Below are 12,552 nucleotides of genomic sequence, written 5' to 3'. Positions count from 1 at the left end.
CGCGACACTGAGGGTTGCGGTCCGTTGCCGGACACGGAAAAAGACAAAAAGGAAAAAAAAAAAAAAAAGAAGGATGCTCTTTGGGGTTTGCCTAGTGAACTGGAAATCGTTGCCTTTATAAATATTCAGCTTTCACCTAACTTGAAATGTGGCACTTTCTGACTTATAAACTACCTTCAAAGACATGAATATTTCCACATTTCACACATTCTCAGAAGACCTTATGAGGGACCTATGAATTATACCCATTTTACAGATGAAGAAACAGAGGCTTGGAATGGATAAGTCTCAGCATTGAGCCAGGCCTTCAGACCTGAAGCCCTTCCCAGCATGTCACACTCTCCCCATGTGATTCCAACCACAGCCCTGGGAAGCTGATACAGAGCAAGAGGCTATGACCTCATGTGATAAATGAGAAAACTGAGACCCAGAGAGGTAAAGGGCTCCAGATGGATTCCCTTCCTCTGAGCCCACAAACCTGGGCTCACGTCCTAGGTCATTAGCTCTACTTGGTACACACTTGACCTCTCGAGTCCTCGGTTTCCACATCTATAAAATGGGGATAATAATACATCATGGGAGTTGTGAGATACATGATGCACACAAAGTGATGTACATTATTGTTTAGAGCAGTGACTGACACGTCTGCTATTAGTATGCCTGTCATTTTTGTTATTTTTAGAGTATGTCACACTTATATGAAATATCCACGGGAAAGTGTGACAGAAAGTCTCCTCCGGGGGCAAACAAGATGTCCTAGCCCTTGCCTCCCCTCGCACCCACAACACTTCTAGAAGGTCACACCAGGCTGGTTCTCTTCCAACCCTCAGGAGTCTTCTGCCACCGCCTGGCCCCACCTCGAAGCTGCCTGGATGCCTTGGCTGAGGATGAATGGCATGTCCCACAGCCCCACCCGGCATGTGGTCATCCCGCCTTTGCCTGTGGCAGGGCCTGGAGCCTGGACATAGCTGGCAGGCTGCCAGGGCTTCCTTGGTAGGACGCCTGCCACTCCCTCTGGGCCCCTCTATTCTGGGAGCTGTAATTTAGACAGCCTTCCCCGCCCCAATTGCTATCTGTGGCAGCAGTCACCAGTCCACAGGGCCCTGCCACCCCCCACTCGGATGCCTTTTCATAAACAGCTCCAAGGCTGCCCTGTTATCTTGGGCACCATAGCTCTGGGGAGGAGGCCCTGCCACCCTGGAGACACAAATGACCCCTCCATCCCAGGGAGAAGCTGGCCCAATGTGGGCAGAGGTGGGATGGAGCCCTCACCCACGACAGCCCAATATAGCAGCCCTCAGAACCTGACCCTGATGTCTGCTGGATGGGGTGGGGTGCAGAAAAGAGCCTGTCATTATCCCCCCAACACCCTGGGGACTGGGCCAGCCTAGGCTGTGGTCTCCCCAAAGTCCCCTACCTCAGCTACGCCTTCTTAGTCACAGGGCCATGAAAAATGTGTGTCTGTGTATATGCGCTGGGGGATCAATAACAGCAACAAAAGTGATGTTTCTAAAATGCAGGTGTGATTGTGTCACTCCCTGGCTCCAAACTTCAGTGGTTCCCCAGGACCTTTAAGGATGAGGCTTAAAAGACCCTGCACACTCCGCCTTTTCTACCAGCTCTCTCACCTCACGACCCGTGCACACCATCTGCCTCGTCCCCCGACCTGGACACTTCTCCTCACCTAGCTCCCATTCTTCCTGCAGCTCTCAGCTTGGAAGTCATTTCTCATGGACCCCTCCCCTGAAACCACAGCACATACCCTTCCCTGGCCCTGCACAGGAGATGGGGTGGCTGTCGCTCCTGAGTCACCAGAAGCACCCTGCCCTTGCCTGTGCACTATAAGTGCTCCCAGGGCAGCAGCTCCGTCTGGCTCACTATTGTTTCCCAAGCACCTAGCCCAGTCCTGGCACACAGTAGGTGTACAAAAAATATTTGTTGGGCTGGCCAGTTAGCTCACTTGGGAGAGTGTGGTGCTGGTAGCACTACGGTCATGGGTTCTCATTCCTGTAACAGCCAGACGCTCCCCCAAAAGAAATTTGTTGAAAATTCGTGAGTTAATAAATGAATGACCCCTCTGCCCCTCCAGGGTGTGTGGGTCTCTTGGAGGGTATTTGGGTACTTCGTTTAACAGGAAAGCCCAGGCTTCAGCGTTCTGTCCCAGAGTGAGAGATCCCAAACAGGGGAGAGGAAGAGAGAGAAATCGGGCTGGCAGGTTAGCTCAGTTGGTTAGAGCGTGGTGTTATGACACCATAGTTAAGGGTTTGGATCCCTGTACCGACCAGATGCCAAAAAAGAATTTAAAAAAAGAGATCACCCAAGACAGAAGCCACAGTCTTTCATAACTTGACATTAGAAGTGAAGTCTCTTTTCTTCCTGGTCCCATGTGGGAGGGGGCTACCCCACAGTGTGGATAGCAGGAGAGGGCATGACCAGGGCCATTTTGGAGGCTGGCTACCACCATCCCCAACAAATACCTGCACATAGAAGATTCTCAAGAAATAGTTGTAGAGTGAAAGAACAAAGACGGGAATGACTTTAGCGTAATGTGCAGTCTGGTCTTCAGTTCTCACCGGGAGGTAACAGCCTTGACCGTTGCCCCCTCCCCAAAGGATCTTAAAGACCATCGATGGATGACTGGATAAGGAAACTGTGGTATATACACACTATGGAATACTAACTCTGCCATAAAAAAGAATGAAGTTCTCACATTTGCAACAACATGGATGAACCTGGAGAAACTTATGTTGAGTGAAATAAGCAAAGCACAGAGGGATAAACACCACATGTGCTCACTCATATGTGGGAGCTAAGAGAGAAAGTAGGGAAGGAAAGAAAGACCCAGTAGTGCGGTGGTCTGACAGAAGGATGGAACATTCCTAGGGCTACAAAGCAGGGTGCATTGGTCTTACAGAGGGAGGGGACATTCCTACGGCTACAAAGTGGATTGGGTGGGGGGAGGAGGGAGGGGGAGGGAGATTGGCCAATAATTGGGTGGGAGACACAGGGTACAAAAGTAATTTCTGGTAGTGGGTATGCCCCAAGTATGAATCTGGCCCTCGCATCATGGGCACGAGGGGTGACAATTAGCTTTGTATCTCATGAATATTCATAAGAAATAAATAAATTTTAAAGAGAAATAAATAAATATTTCATATATTTTTTTTAAAAAGACATTCAGCTCTCTTTAGGGCTGGCTGGTTGTTCAGCTGGTTAGAGCATGGTATTATAACACCAAGGTTAAGGGTTCAGATCCCCATACCAGCCAGCTGCAAATAAAAACAAAACATTCAGCTTTTTTTTTTACCTCCTCTCCCCACTCCCCACGATGCTCTCTTACAATTCACCTCCACCTCTTCCCAGCTGTGTGACCGTGGGCAGGTTCTGAAACTCACAGGCTTATTGTGGAGATTAAGAGACACCAGAATGTAAGTATGCTAGTGTCAGACACACACAAATCCTCAACATGTAGGCATCATGGTCAGTACTGTGTGTTATTAATACTGGAGGGAAAATCAAAGTTATCTCCCTGGAGTCAGGAGCAGTTTTAAAGCTGGGGGTGTTGGAGTCAGTGTGAGTGTGTATGTGTGTTTCTATGTGTTTGCTCTCCTGAGAGGAGCTGTCCCAGGCCAGCAGTGCCTTGGATGAGTCATATGATCCAGACCCAGGTTTATCACTTGGTTCACACATGGTCACATGCTGGGGCCATAGTTACCCAAACAGGCAGGAGACCCTGATGAGCACATAGGCTGCTGTCTGTTTACACTGCATAGCATGTGCTACACCAGTGGTACTTAATCTTTCTGCAGCAAGGGGAGGGGAGGGGAACGGAAGTCACGGAATGCTTTGAAAGTTTACAAGAAAAGTGCACTTATGTACATAAACACTAAAAAATATATACATATAATAAGCTCAGGCTGTTTCCAGACCCTAGATTAAAAATGCCAGCATGAGGCTATGGCCTTTTTGAAGGCAATGACTAGGGCTTGTGTCTCCTGAACAAATGAATGAATAAATGAATTTTTTTAAAAAAGAATAAAAGAATCAAAATGCCCTGAAGGCCAGAATCTTAGAATTCTGGTTAGCACATCCCCACCCCTTGTATAATTGCTTCCGGAAAATCGGCTGGCTTCAAAAGACCTGCATTCAAGTTTTGCCTTAGCCACCTTACTAACTGTATGACCTTGGACTTGTCACCTAAAAACACGAGGGCTTTTTATTTTGGTTGTTGCCTCTGGAGTTAGGCAAAGGAATCGAATGTTCCCATTAACCTGTCCTCCTGGCCTCCAGCTGCCATCGACACACACATGCCTTGAAGTTGGGACAGCCGGACCGCAGCACAACTGAGGCTGCGACAGCTTGCTTTGGTCTCATTCCAGGCCTAAGACAATCTGCTATCCAAGCTGACTAGATTGAGAACCCTATAGTCATTCAGGCATTGTATTAGTCTGTTTTTGTGTTGCAATAGCAGAATACCTGAGACTCAGTCATTTATAAAGAAAAAAGACACCAATGTCACGGGTTTGGATCCCCATACTCTTTTTGGCCAGGCACAAAAAAGAAAAAAAAAATTATTTAGCTCACAATTCTGGGATATCTGCATCTGGCGTGGGCCTCAGGCCGCTCCTACTCACGGTGGAAAGCAGCAGGCATCTGGTGGGTAGAGGAAATCTTGTGGTGAGTGAGGAAGGGAGCTGAGTGAGAGAGAGAGAGAGAGAAAGGTGCCAGGCTTCTTTTAACAACCAGCTCTCACGGGAACTAATAGAGTAGAATAGAATAAGAACTCACTAATGACCGCCCCTCCAGAGCATTAATTTATTCATGAGGAATCCTCCCCTTGACCCAAACACCTCCCAACACTGCTTCATTGGGGATCAAATTTCCACATGAGTTTTAGAGGGCCAATCACATCTAAACTATATCAGGCATCAGATGTTTATTGAGCAGCTACTATAAGCCAAGGCCTGTCCTAGGTGCTAAGGATATCATGGAAGCAAAACCACTATGGTCCCTGTCTTCTTGTGGCTGACAGTCTAGTGGGAGGCAGATTTTAATAAATCACCCAGCAGAAGTACAGGGTGCTGTGAAGACATGTAATGAGAGGTCCTGATCTCAGGGTGGGGGGTGAGCAGGACAAGCTTCCTTGTAGAAGTGACATGAGCTGAGTCCTGAACTCCATGAGGAGCCATGGATAGGGTGAAATGTACTCTGGGCAGAGGCTACAGAAAGTGCAAAGGGCCTGGGGTTTTCTTTGGAAAATCTGAAAGAAGGCTAGTATGGATAGAGTGCACAGTGAGAGGGACAGGGACACAAGATGCGGTTACAGAGTTAACCAGGGACAAGAAGCAGGTGGAGACTAAATTGCCTTGTTCTCTTTAATGTGACATTTTCAAAGGCGAAGGAATAGAATTGGCAGATTTCAAGTCTCTGAATAGTTGTCACACGGAAGGAGGGTGCCTCAGAAGCCAAATGAGAGGAAACACCCCAGCAAGTGGGATTTGAATCAGATGTAAGGACTTCCTGGCTGAGAGGGGACTCTGGAAGGACGGCTTTTTCTGCTTCACCTGTTGTGTCTGTCAGGTAGCAGAAAGGGGGTGCGTTTGTTTGTTCATTTACTTCTCTATCTTGTTCCCTCTGCCACATTTCTCCTTTGCTATAGTCTGAATGTTTGTCCCCTCCAAAGCTCATGTGGGAGCTTGATCACCAGTGTGGCAGTGCTGAAAGGTGGGGCCTTTAGGAGGTGATTGGATCATGAGGACTATGCTCTCATGAACAGGTTAATCCATTCATGGAGTAATGGGTTAATGGTTTACTGGGTTATCATGGGTGTGGACCGGCAGCTTTATAAGGAGAGCAAGTGAGCACGTTAAAGCGCTCTTGCCATCCTCACCATGTGATATTCTGAGTCACTACAGGACTCTGTAGAAAGTCCCACCAAGAAGAAGACCCTCACCAGATGTGTCCCTGGACCTTGAACTTCCCAGCCTCCAAAACTGTAAGAAATAAATTTCACTTTTTAATACATTACCCAGTTTCAGGTATTCTTTTATATGTGACAGAAAACAGCTTAATACACTTCTATTATTGCTGCTAATTGAGGGAAGACAGTGAACAGCCCTGTCAGGGTAAGTCTGTTGTAGGTAGGGGGTCCTGAGACTGGGGAAGCCAAGCAGGTAGGGGTGCAGAGGGGCTGTCTCTGAGTTGCAGAGGGGAAGTGGAGAGGAGAGGGAAAGGGACAGCCAGCAGCAGCCAAGAACGAGAAGGGGATGGGACAGTGATGGAGGGTGGTCAGGAGTCAGCAGACATTTAGGTATCTCAGATGCAATGGTGAACCAGACGGACCTGACTCAGTCTTTATGGCACGTGTTTTACAGCGGGGGAGGCAGAAAACAAACAAACGAATACTTACATATGGAATTACAAGCTGTACAAACACTTTGAAGGTAAAGAACACAGGCAATGTGAGATAACAGGTGGGACCTGCCCAGGAGATAACATTGCTCAGTGAAGACCTGGAGGATGTGAGGGAACCACACGATCTTAGTGGGAGGAAGCACATGCAAAGCTTCGAGAACAATATGTGCTCAGGCTCTGTGGCAGGAGTTGGTGTGCTTGTGTTCAAGGAACTGAAACAAGACACTAGGTAAGGCCTGGGAGGTTGGCAGGAGTTGGACAGAGTGGCTGCAGCCTTGTAGAGATTGAACAGATATTTATACTTTATCCCAAAGACAACAGAAAGGTGTTGGAGGTTTTTCTCAAGGGACTGACCTGTCTAGTGTCTATTTTGGAAAGAGAGGCTCTTTCTAGGCATCTGATGTCACCTCTCACTGGAAATGTCCTTCTGGAAGATTCTCTGAAAGACTTGTTCTTGGGGAAGACAACTTTCCCCCTCCACTTCTCCAGCCTCTTCCTGTAGGTCAGCCCAGGGAAGGCAAACCCTTGAACATGAACCTCCACTTACCAGACTCCAGAAGGGCCTTGAAAATCTGTTAGTGGAGAGGACCTCCCTTAGCACCACCACCTCATGCAAATGTGTGGGGCCTGTTGATGTAATCCACCGGGACTTCCGCATCTGTTTTCTCACCTAATCTTGTAACATGCCCGCAGGGCAGATCAGATAGAAGTATACCCATTTTGCAGCTGAGAGAACTGAAGCTCAGAAATGGGGAGGCTGTGTGGCTTGGCTAAGGCAACATAGCTGGGGAGGAGCCTGCCCCCTGGTGCTTGAACCTGAATTCTTTCCACCCTCTGTCCTGCTCCCTCTGCCACGTTACTCCCCATCACTGCTGCTTATTGAAAGAGGGTGGGGGTGAGTCTGTTGTAGGGAAAGGGGGCTGGGACTGGGGAAGGCAGGGAGGGAGGGGTGCAGATGGGGGTGAGCAGAAGGTTATCCTGGGTGTCTCTGGGCTGCGCAGGGGAGGTGGAGACGAGAGAGGAGGGGACAGCCAGCAGCAACCAAGAATAAGACTTGGGTGGGATAGTGAAGGAGAGTGGTCAGGATGGGGCATCTCTGGAAGACTCAACCACTGGATTCTGGAGGCACCTTGGGTCCCAGCTGTGCACCTGCTGAAGGACAAGACAGAATTCACCTAGGGGGCACAAGTAGAGCAGATCTGCTAGTTGTCGCTTCCTGACACTCTTTTGTGAAAGCCTGTTTGCTTGTCCAGGTCTCCTCTCTAGAATGCAAGCTCATCCAGGGCAAGGTCTATGTCTTATGCAATATCATATCTCCCAGTGCCTGATGTCATTAATATTTGTTGAATGAATGAGAGCACAAACAAACAAATAAAGGTTATATTGTGGTGATGCCTGGGAGAACAAGAGAATATAGACTATGCACAGCTACTGATGGGATCTAGCTCCAAAGTTCTGAGCCTTGATCTATGCCACTGCCACGTCCTTCCAAGTACAGCCTGGGGGGTGGAGTGGCAGGGGCCAGCCTCTTTGCATCTACAGAAGGGCAATTGAAGACAGACGTGTTTAGCAAGCTGGCCAGAGCCACACAGTACATGAGCCAATGCTAGAGCCTGGAGGGCCAACTCATAGCGCAGGGTTTGAAAATGAAAATAAGAGAGGCTTTCCCTATGGGAGTGGGGGGATGGGGTGACGGGTGGACTTGGGGGAATGCCCCAAGTGCCACAGGGGAAGCAGACAGGTTTTTTTGTTTGTTTTGTTTTGTTTTTTGTATTAAGATGACCAGTAAGGGGATCTTAACCCTTGACTTGGTGTTGTCAGCACCACGCTCTGCCAGTGAGCTAACCGGCCATCCCTGTATAGGGATCCAGCAGACAGGTTTTTTTGTTTGTTTTGTTTTGTTTTTTGTATTAAGATGACCAGTAAGGGGATCTTAACCCTTGACTTGGTGTTGTCAGCACCACGCTCTCCAGTGAGTTAACTGGCCATCCCTATATAGGGATCCAAACCCGTGGCCTTGGTATTATCAACACCACACTCTCCCAAGTGAGCCACGGGCCAGCCCTGAGACAGGTTTTTGCATGTTTGACTGAGCCCAGGGACTCAGGCCAGAATATTTCAAAAGTGCTTATCACCATCCCCTTCTGGGGCTGTGGACCCAGGTGACTGGGCAGGCTGCTGCCTGTGCAGAGAGGGGAACAGAGATGTTACTTCCTCCAGCTCTTCCCGTACTAGCTGGGAGCCCTTTAGCCCCTGACCTTGCTCCTGCCTCTGTCCTTTGGACCTCCACCCTGGGGCTTTGGAGAGAGGAAGAGCTGGGACTAATACCGGTTTGGAAATGAGGGTTCTTAGGGACTGTTTGGCTTCCACTGTTCTGTTGGGGGAGGAGCTACCAAGACTCCCTCTCTTAATAAAATAACAGAGGATCCTGAAAACTGGTGAGATCTTGACAATCTCTTGCCCAAGGAGATAGATAGAGTTCAAAGGAAAGCAACATGCCTGAAGTCATACAAGTTACCAAGATACCCAGGTGTCCTGATTCCAAGTCAAACTGTTCTGTAAGCCAACGTGCAAGGAACTCTTGACCTTCCAAGTTCATAGGTAGCAACTGATAGGCCAAAAAATGCAATCAATACGGAAAATACTTGGCTTAGGAACATAAGCCTCCTTCTACCTCCCTTTTACACAGGTCATCACTTGGCATCTTTTCTTTGTACTGGAAGTGGAACACTTCCTTCAAGGCAGGCTGTGCATTCTGGTTAAGAATGCAGCTCTGCAGCTGGCTGCCTAAGTTCAATGCTTGCTTTTGCCACTTCCTAGCTCTGTGACATCGGGCAAGTTATATACCACCCTGTGCCTCATTTTTCTCATCTGTAAAATGGGGGAACTAGTAGGTGATGTGAGAATGAAGAGAGTTGAGCCTTTTAGATCACTCTCGGCACAGATTAAGCACTCTATCAATACTAGCAATTGAGTCTAGAAAGGACACTGAGATCTGGAAAGGGATTTATTCAGCCCTGGTCCTTCAGCACCATGCCTTAGACCCAGAGCACCCTACAACAGATCTTGCAGAACTGCCTGGACAGGGACACTCTTGATGGCCTCTTCCACTAAGCCAGCCTCTGCCACCTAAGCCCACCCTCATCAGTCTCCAGATCACCAAAAGCCCTTTCTTTGCCTTCTCGGGGCAGAGCGAGCAGTACAGATCTGCGCCACCCAGCCTGACCCCACTTGCTACACCATCACGTCCTTGGGCAAGGTGCTTTCTTAATGTCCCTGAGCTTCTGCTTTTTCATTTGTAAACATGGGAATATGAAAACCCATCTGCCAGGGTGGATGTGGGGATTATGTGCTCCACACCCAGTGAATCCCTGGAACATGATCATCCTTCCCCAGGAGGAGTGTGTGGACTGAACTCCTTCTGATCTGCCCCTCCGTCTTGCCTTTACACCTCCGATCAAGAGGCCAAATGGAGAGCAGGAGGCCACATTCTTGGATTCTTGGCCTCTAATGCTGAAACTCTGGGCAAGTGACACACCCTCTCTGTGAAGACCAGGTGGAGGGCTCCGTCTCTGGCTGCCTGAGTCAGGGTTCACCAGGGACTTGAGCGAGCCCTGTCACCTCATATGACTCCTGTTCTCACAAGCTCTCTGCCAGGTCACCTGACCTTAGTCCTAGGGTGAAACATACGAGGAAAGGAAGAGCTGCAGCCTGTGTGCTGGGCAGAGGGCTCGGCCGACTGAGGGGTGGATTTCCTGTTCCATTTCTGTTCCCATTTTAGGCACACCGCTGATCATCCAACCCATTTACTCACTGGCATGAGAGGGAAAGTAAAAGAAAGTTGAAAGAAAGATAGGATTTAGGATTGCATCCTGAAATTTTTAGTGTAGGGAGAACTAGGAGTTTCACAAAAGCGCTTTAGCATTCCAACCATTGCACTGGAAGGCAGAAGTGGGCAGTAAAAACTTGAGGACACCGGTGGCAACAGGAAGTCATCTATCTACTCTTCCCCTAATCCCATCAGTGAATTTGGAAACAAGCTTGAAACTGCTAATTTCATTAAAGGGTGGAGATTTGAATCAAGTGCCCTGGGGCATTTGTGTGACCCTGCACAAGTTACTTGATCTCTCTGAGCCTCAATTGTTGTGAAATGGGGTAAAAACAGGAACAACCTGTTACGGTGAAGATTAAATGAGGGTACACAAATGGAGCAGACCTGCAGCCTGAACATAGCAGACTTGTTTCATTCAACAAACATCTAAGGCCCTCTGTTCAGCAGGGTGTACATGCTAGGGGCTACGGGTATGTGAATAAATAGACAAACATGGTCCCCGCCCTCATGTTGCTTATAGGAGAGGAGGAGGAGGGACAGTGGGGGTGATGGTTAAGGCAACCGAGTTGGAATCCCAGCCATACCATTCATCAGCTGGGTGACTCTGGGCAGGCTCAACTCTTTATGCCTTGATTTCCCAACAGTGAGCCTGAACTGCACCCACTTCATAGGGTGGTGGGGGTTACATGAGTTGACACACACAAAAATATTTCCAGCACCTACTAAATGCTCCGGTAGTACACGTGACCAGTGTAATAAAAGGGGCTATGGGTGTGTAGTAGGCAGAGATGATGTTGAGGCTGATGGCTGGACATGCCCAGCAAATGGTGCTGGAGCAGGGGAAAGAAAAGAGTGCCCGCAGGAGGGAGGTCCCGAGGAGAGAAAGAGCAGGTTGTGCTGACCGACATGAAGCAGGGGTGAGGAGTGAAGACGGTGTGAGTGACATGAAGCAGGGCACCCAGCAAGTTTAAGGAATTGGGGCATGGGAGTCACTGTCAAGTCACTGTCAAGTGTTTTAAGGAAGGGAGTGACATGATCAGGTAGCAGCTTTAAAGCGTTCGTGCCCCTTTGCATATGTGGAAACATGGCACACATCTGTCTTATTTATCTTTGGCAGCTGGCCAGTAACGGCATCCGGACCTGTGACCTTGCTGTTAAAAGGCTACACTCTAACCAACCTGAGCTGACCAGACAGCCCTGTCTTATTTATTAATGAACCCCAGCCTCATCACAGAGATTATGGTAATTCCTTGCTGACCCTCTTTCCCTCTCTGATTTCTAACCCCACCGAATTCCAGATCGGGAGTGGAGCAGGGGGCGATTTAGGAAGGACTGAAGTTAGACCCAGACCTGGGGGCACCTACGTCCTCCCCACCTACATAGACACCCCTTTGTGACCCAATGGAGTCAGGCGTGCCTGGGTTTGAACTCTCTGAGGCAAATAATTTCTCCTGAGTGTTGTGAACATTCAACCATAAATGCAGCGACCTAGCCGAGTGTCCGGTTTATAGTGTGTTCTCAGTAAATACAAGTTTCACATCTTTCTTCTCTACACACAATCTTCTATCCCTCACCAGCAGGCTGGGAAGGCCAAAAGCGGGGTGAGGCGGGGGGACGACGGGGCGCAGGGGAGATGGTAGGAAGCAGGGGAGAAAGTGGGCTTTTAAAATTTGCAATACAATGTACAAAGGGGCAAACTCTTCGGTCCCCTAATTCAGTGTTTGCAGGGTAGGGGAGTCTCTCCCCCGGCCATCCCCTGTAACCCGGGGAAAGAGTCCTGAGAGCTGGGGCCGGGCTGTGACTCCGCCTGGAGGGCAGAGGGCACAGAGCGACGCACACGTGAAGAGAAACTGCTTTTCGCGGCTGGTCAACGTGTGCCTTGCACCGGGTTTAGGAAGGAAGAACGGAACGGGCTGGAGGTGGAGGTGTGTATCTGCAGATCTCAAGGATCAGAGCCCCGGAGGCGACGGTTGAGAAAGTCCCCAGCCCTGGCACTTTTGGGCGTGTGGGCAGGATTTACGTACATACCCACACCCACCCTAATGAGGGTGCCCCCCACCCACGCTCCTCGGAAGGGATGAGCTCCAGCTGCACCCTCCCCACCTTTCCCCCCGGCGCCCAATCCCACCCGAGCTCGCGCGCCGGGAGGCTCCGGGGCAGCCGGGAGGCGTGGCCAGCGGGCGGCCCGCCCCTTTGATGTTCGCCGGCCCCGCTGTGATTGGACAGTCGCTTGTGACGTGCGGGGACTGCGGTGGGCCCGGGGGCTGCGGCAGCCGCAGCGCCCGCCGCGGCCTGGGCTCCCGCGC

Source organism: Galeopterus variegatus, unplaced genomic scaffold (genome assembly GCF_000696425.1).
Source record: "Galeopterus variegatus unplaced genomic scaffold, G_variegatus-3.0.2 Scaffold1672, whole genome shotgun sequence".
Classification (NCBI taxonomy): domain Eukaryota; kingdom Metazoa; phylum Chordata; class Mammalia; order Dermoptera; family Cynocephalidae; genus Galeopterus; species Galeopterus variegatus.
The sequence above is the reverse complement of the archived record's forward strand: the minus strand, read 5'-3'. Positions refer to the sequence as shown.